We start from the raw sequence: 6000 nt of genomic DNA on the forward strand, positions 1-6000 counted from the left end.
ATGCTTAATTTTGACCACCTGGTATATCTAGCCTGTATTGTTTCTTAAAATACAATTTGGGATGATCTGTTGCAGGTTCGTTATAAATGCGTAAGCACGCGCCCGTCCTTGCAGTTCTGTTGGAACACATTGATTTCCTTAAGGAGATTCTTTGTGTTCGGCTGAGACACCTTCGTTTGCTTTGGAGCTCCAACGCGGCAACCACTACGCCGGTTGTTCACGATATGCGAATCACCGCGTATGAAGACTCACAACGCCACCTACAAAAAGAACGATGTGTTCTAGTAGCCGAGAGCGCGAGCCAGTATCTTCATGTTTTGTTTCCCGCGCGACGCCATCCTTTTACACAAGGCGCGCATCTGCTTCCGTTTCTCTAACCACGCGACGCCATCCTTGGCCTGCGTGCTGGCGTTGACCACTGACGTCACGCTCCCCCACTTCGCAGCCGCTGCTCGAGACTTCGCCCCGCTCCGCGAGAACGCCCACTCAGATAAACGGATTCAGCGGCTTTGACCCTACTATGCCTAATGTACGGCAATAAAACTGCGAAGTTACAATGAAAAACTTGTAGCGTACGAACGGTACTGTGCTCGTACTGGATATTGTCAACGTGTAACTGTGATCACAATGAGTGCTACAGTTAAAAAAAGTTGCCCATGCGTAGTTCTTAGTTGAGCTGTTGTTATTTATACAGGGTTTGTCCGAAAAGTAATGTCAGTGAGTCGATTAGAAATAAATTATTGATCAGATCGGTACGACACAATAAAATGTTTCAAAATAGGCTCCTCCTGCGTCGTTACGTTGCTTCTAGCGAGATTTCCAACCATCGAAGACGTCACGGTAGGCCTCCTTAGGAATGTCCTTTAGAGCCTTGGTGCAAGCCTCTTCGACTTTGCCAACTGTCGCGAAATGATGTCCTTTCATGGGAATTTTCAAGCGCAAAAAGAAGAAGCCTGGGAGAGCCACGTCAGGACTGTAGGGCGGCTGGTGAACCGTTGACATCTTTCAATCGGCCAGGAAGCGGGTCACGAGGAAGGCGGTGCAGGCTGCATGGTGCGTTGTCATGGTGAAGTTTCCAATCGCCCCCTATATCAGGCCGGGTGCGATGAATCCTTCGTTTGAGTCGCTTTAGCACTTTCACGTAGAATTTGGCGTTCACGGTTGTGCCATTGGGTACAAACTCGTGGTAGACAAGGCCGGCCATTGATGTCAAAGAACACAATCAGCATGGTCTTGAACTTTGACTTGCTAATTCTGGCCTTCTTGGGGCGAGGGGACGCCGAGCTGTACCACTTGGCACTTTGCCTTGTTTCGGGGTCGTATTCAAACACCCAAGTCTTGTCACCTGTGATGACATTGTCCAAAACGTGGGGGTCACTTTCGCACAAGTCCCAAACCTCCTGGCATGTTTCAACTCGGCTTGATTGTTAGGCGTCCATTAATATTTCGCGCAAGATCTTCGCGCACACTTTTCGCATTTGAAAATTATTCGTCAAAATCTCGCTCACGGTACTTTTTGGAATGTTTACTGTCTGTGCCACTAAACGAAACCCTCAAACGAGGGTCTGAGTACAAAAGATCTCTCGCGCGCGTCACATTTTCGTCGCTGATGGTCGTTGATGGCGGTACAGCGCGGGCTTCATCGTTGACCTCTTCACAACCTTCTAAAAAGACGTTGTGCCCCCGGTAAACTTGCCGTTCTGAAAAACAATTTTCACCAAAAGCTGTCTTTATCATTGGAAAAGTTTCCACTGCAGACTTGCCGAGTTTCACACAAAACTCGATGGCAATCCTTTGTTCCAACGAGCGCTGCATTACGGCTTGCACGGTAAATAAAAATGAGTTGACGAAAAACCTTGTCCTTACTCTCCAGATTGTCGCATACAACTGAGCGACCACGCGTGCGTATGCTAACTTCCCCTTCCACCAATCCCAACTGGTCTTAGCGCGCTGCGACGTTTAGTCGCTTCACAATATAATCACTCACATTACTTTTCGGACAAACCGTGTATATGAACAGTTCAGCAAGTGATCTCTTTCATTAAGCAGGTTGGTCGCGGAACCGATGACAGCCAATGAGGAAACCGATGACACCCAAAGGGGCAACTAAGTTGATCAGACGCGAAGGCGCTCGCGCGGACATAGGCGTGTTTGGAAAAAGGGACGTCCCTTCGTTCATTCGACGCCACCGACGGGACGAGTAAGGCACCGCCGGCGCCAGGAGGTCCAAGGTGTTCACGAGAAAAAATAACTACGGCAACTTCGCGACACCACACCCCGACGGAATACAACTTGTGAGCGAGCTAGCTTTACTTCTCCATGGCTGATATCACTGGTACTCACGAAAAATACTTTTGAAGAATGCTGGTGGCCATATTTTTTGCGACAGGGCCATCCCCCTGTCAGCGAGGGGGTGATGCAAAAATCTGAGTCAGGACATCCGGACATCCCTCCTGGATCCGCGCCTGGGTTATGGTGTGTGCGCTCACACGTGTTGCGCCGTAGGTTTCGTACCGTGGCAAAGCCGTCGTGTGGGCAGGTTTGCGTAAGTCTCTGTGTTTTGTTCCAGTCTGTTTTATCTGGACCGTGCTCTCCTGGATGTTGCTGCGGCCAGGTGGGAGTGAAGGAACTCAAACCCGTGGGATGAATGCGCATGCAACGCTGTACGCAATGTACCGCGCCACGGCAATGGCCACGGACTAAGGAATATCTGCGGGAAATATTGCCCTCTTCCGCGGAATCGTACTAACGTGCCCTTGTAGACCGAAACGACTGTGTTTCAGAATCTGTACAATGATAACGCCTTGCAGGTCAGTGACAGCCGTGCAGTATTCCTGCTTTTGACAGCGGGTGATGATAAGTAACGATGATAACGTAGAACGTTATGCAAGAATGCATAATCCTGGCTTTAGAACTTTAGAACTTGCTTTTTTGTACACATTAAAACACATGTTGCTCAACGGTTACTTGTTTCTCGTAGTACTGGCGACAGCACGAGCTCGTTTGAGGAGAGCGCTTTCGAGGGTCATATATATACCCTGCACAGATGTTCCGGTGGCGTTTTACGCAGATTATGAGCTTCATTTTGCTGCCCTCGACATCGGCATTCTCAATGCCTGTAGTGTTTCATGACCTAGATGTGCACGTTGACGTTTACCGTAGCGCTCAAAGCGCAGCATTCATGCAACGGCGCACCATTCACCAGGATCGCTGCCGAGCAGCCCGGTTGCCGCATATGTTAAAAATCTAGAAGGCCCTTAGCAACCGCGGTTGAACGAAATTGGCTGAAACGCCGCCGGCGACGCTCGACACCCTTTGCAACCGCTGTGAGAGTACGCCGCGCCACCTATAAAACCTTTTGCGCTAACCTATCGGAACCTAACCTAACCTAACCAGCCCGGTTGCGCGCAGCGCGGCGTGGTTTCGCGAGCAATGTAAACAAGAGAGGAGAATCTGCCACGACAAGATGGCTGAGTAATGCCAACTTCCGGCGTCACTTGAGCTGCAGACGGCCCTGAGGAGGGTCAAGCGTCGCAGTGCACCAGGAGCAGACGGAGTGACACTCCAGATGCTCCGCAACCTGGCCACTAGTGAGCAACGACGCCTGCTCGACTGCTACAACAACATCTGGTGGTCAGGACAAGTGCCGGAGGCCTGGCGCACAGCCATCGTGGCCCCCATTCTGAAGAGCAATAAGCCGGCCAACGAGCTGTCCTCCTACCGACCGGTCTCCCTCACCTCCGCTGCCTGCAAGGTGATGGAGGCCATCGCTCTGGCACGGCTAGAATGGGTGGCCCGCGCCTGCGGGTTCCTCGCGGACCAGCAGACAGGCTTCCGGCGCCGAAGGTGCACTGCGGACTCCATTGCAGACGTCGTCTCCACCCTGGAGGATGCCAGGGCCAGCGGAGACCTCGCCATGCTCCTCCTCATCGACGTCAAGGGGGCGTTCGATGGCCTCCCACATGCGGTCGTCCAGCAGGCTCTGGACCTCCTGGGCATCGGCGGCAACCTGCGGCGGTTCCTGTCATCGTTCCTGAACGACCGCACCCTCAGGGTCCGCGTGAGAAATGCGAGGAGCACTCCCCGTCCGGTGGCAGCAGGCGTACCACAAGGGTCAGTGGTGAGCCCATTTCTCTTCAACCTCGCCCTGGCCCGGTTGCCTGCTGTACTGCCGACCGACCCTCACTACAAGGTGGAGTGCTCCATCTACGCGGATAACATCGCCCTGTGGGTGCGGGGACCGCCGCAGTCAAGCCGTCACGTGCGCCTGGCCCTCCAGAGAGCCCTGGACACCACAGCCGCCTACCTGGGAAGCATCGGACTCTCGGTTTCGACGGGGAAGACGGTGGCCCTCCTCGTCCACCCGAGAGCAGCGGCACGGCGCTCAGCTCCCCGGCTGCAGCTGGAAGGCGTGCGCATCCCATGGAGTACGACTGTGTCGTACCTTGGGCTGCGCATCGACCACCGGCTAACCTGGCTACCGGCAGTCGGGGCCATGCAGACCCAGACCATCAGGGTCCGCAAGGCCGTGTCGCAGCTCCTTGCCCGTGGAGAGGGCTGCTCGGTCAAGTGGGCCCTGCGGCTCTACGAGGCGGCGGCCACATCACGCCTGCGATACGCCCTCCCGCTGGTGGCGCTGCCGCCACGCCGCCTCGAAAAGTTGGAGCTGCAGCACCGGGCGGCCATCCGACTCTGCCTGGGCGTCCCCCGGAGCTCCCAGATCGCCGCTACCCTTGCGGAGGCTGGAGCATGGCCCCTGTCGCTCCTCTTCCTGCAGCAGGGGCTAAGGCACGTCGACCGCCTCCACCACGCTCCTGATGGCAGAGGCCTGCTGCATCGCCTTCAGTCCCGGCCATCCTCAAGGATGGGTCAGCTGTGCCGCCTCTACGAGGAGGTGGTGGGCAATCCTCCTGCGAATGCGGTACAGCTGCCCCCACCGCAGAGGCCTCCAGTTCCCATCGCCACGGAGCTGCCCGGGACTTCGAAGAGGCGTTCGCCTACCTGCGCCCTGCAGCAGACGGCCGCCTGCCTCCTGGAGGAGACCCTCGGAGACCACCTCCTGGTGTTCGTCGACGGATCGGTGGTACCGGACACCGGCTCCGCCACGGCGGCCTGCACGGCACCAGCCCTGCAGAAAAACAGGCAGTGTCGACTGCCCAGACACGCCAGCTCGACTGCAGCGGAGGTGGCAGGCCTCCACCTGGCCGTCGACTTACTCTCCGAGGAGCTTCCTGAGGTACCGGCGGCCATCCTCTGCGACTCCAAGGCAGCCCTCCTCGGCCTGCAGAGGCCAGAAAGCGCCAGCCTTGGAGTCGCACTGCTGTCTACCCGGCTGACAGCGCTGCAGGATGCAGGCCACCCGGTGTCCCTGCACTGGATCCCCGCCCACGTAGGGATCCCGGGCAACGAGGCTGCCGACACCCTGGCGAAGGACGCCCACCACACCACTGTGCCCCTCAGCCGGGCCGTGACGGAGGGCGACTTCACAAGGCTGCGGCTGCGGCGACACCTGGCGACCTACCACCCAGACAAACGGGTGTCACTGGGACGCCCCCCCACGTCCATTCCCCCAGCGAGGCCTGGCTCGCAGGGAGACCTCGCTCCTGCTGCGGCTTCGCATCGGCTGCAGCTGGACGGCAGCACGCAGCCATCGACTTGAACGAGCGACGTCCCCGGCCTGCAGTTTCCTGCGGGGAGCCGGAGACCATCGAACATCTCCTGCTGGCCTGCCCGGCGTACCTCCAGCAGCGGGGCCCACTCCTGCAGGAGTTCCGCCGCTTGGGCCTCCCCTCTGGCAAGGAGGAAGACCTTCTCTTCCCCGGCCGACACCACCTTTCTGCACTTCGAGGCGTCGTGGAGTACCTTGACTCGTCAGGGCTCTCCGCACGCCTCTAAGGACATTTCTGCAAGCGGGAAGGCCTCGCGGCCTCCCATCCCATACCGGGCCCAACAGGCTCGGCACAACACCCCTGCAGACTCTGCAGCACTCTACGGCCTACC

The sequence above is a fragment of the Dermacentor silvarum genome, chromosome 7 (assembly GCF_013339745.2).
Source record: "Dermacentor silvarum isolate Dsil-2018 chromosome 7, BIME_Dsil_1.4, whole genome shotgun sequence".
Classification (NCBI taxonomy): domain Eukaryota; kingdom Metazoa; phylum Arthropoda; class Arachnida; order Ixodida; family Ixodidae; genus Dermacentor; species Dermacentor silvarum.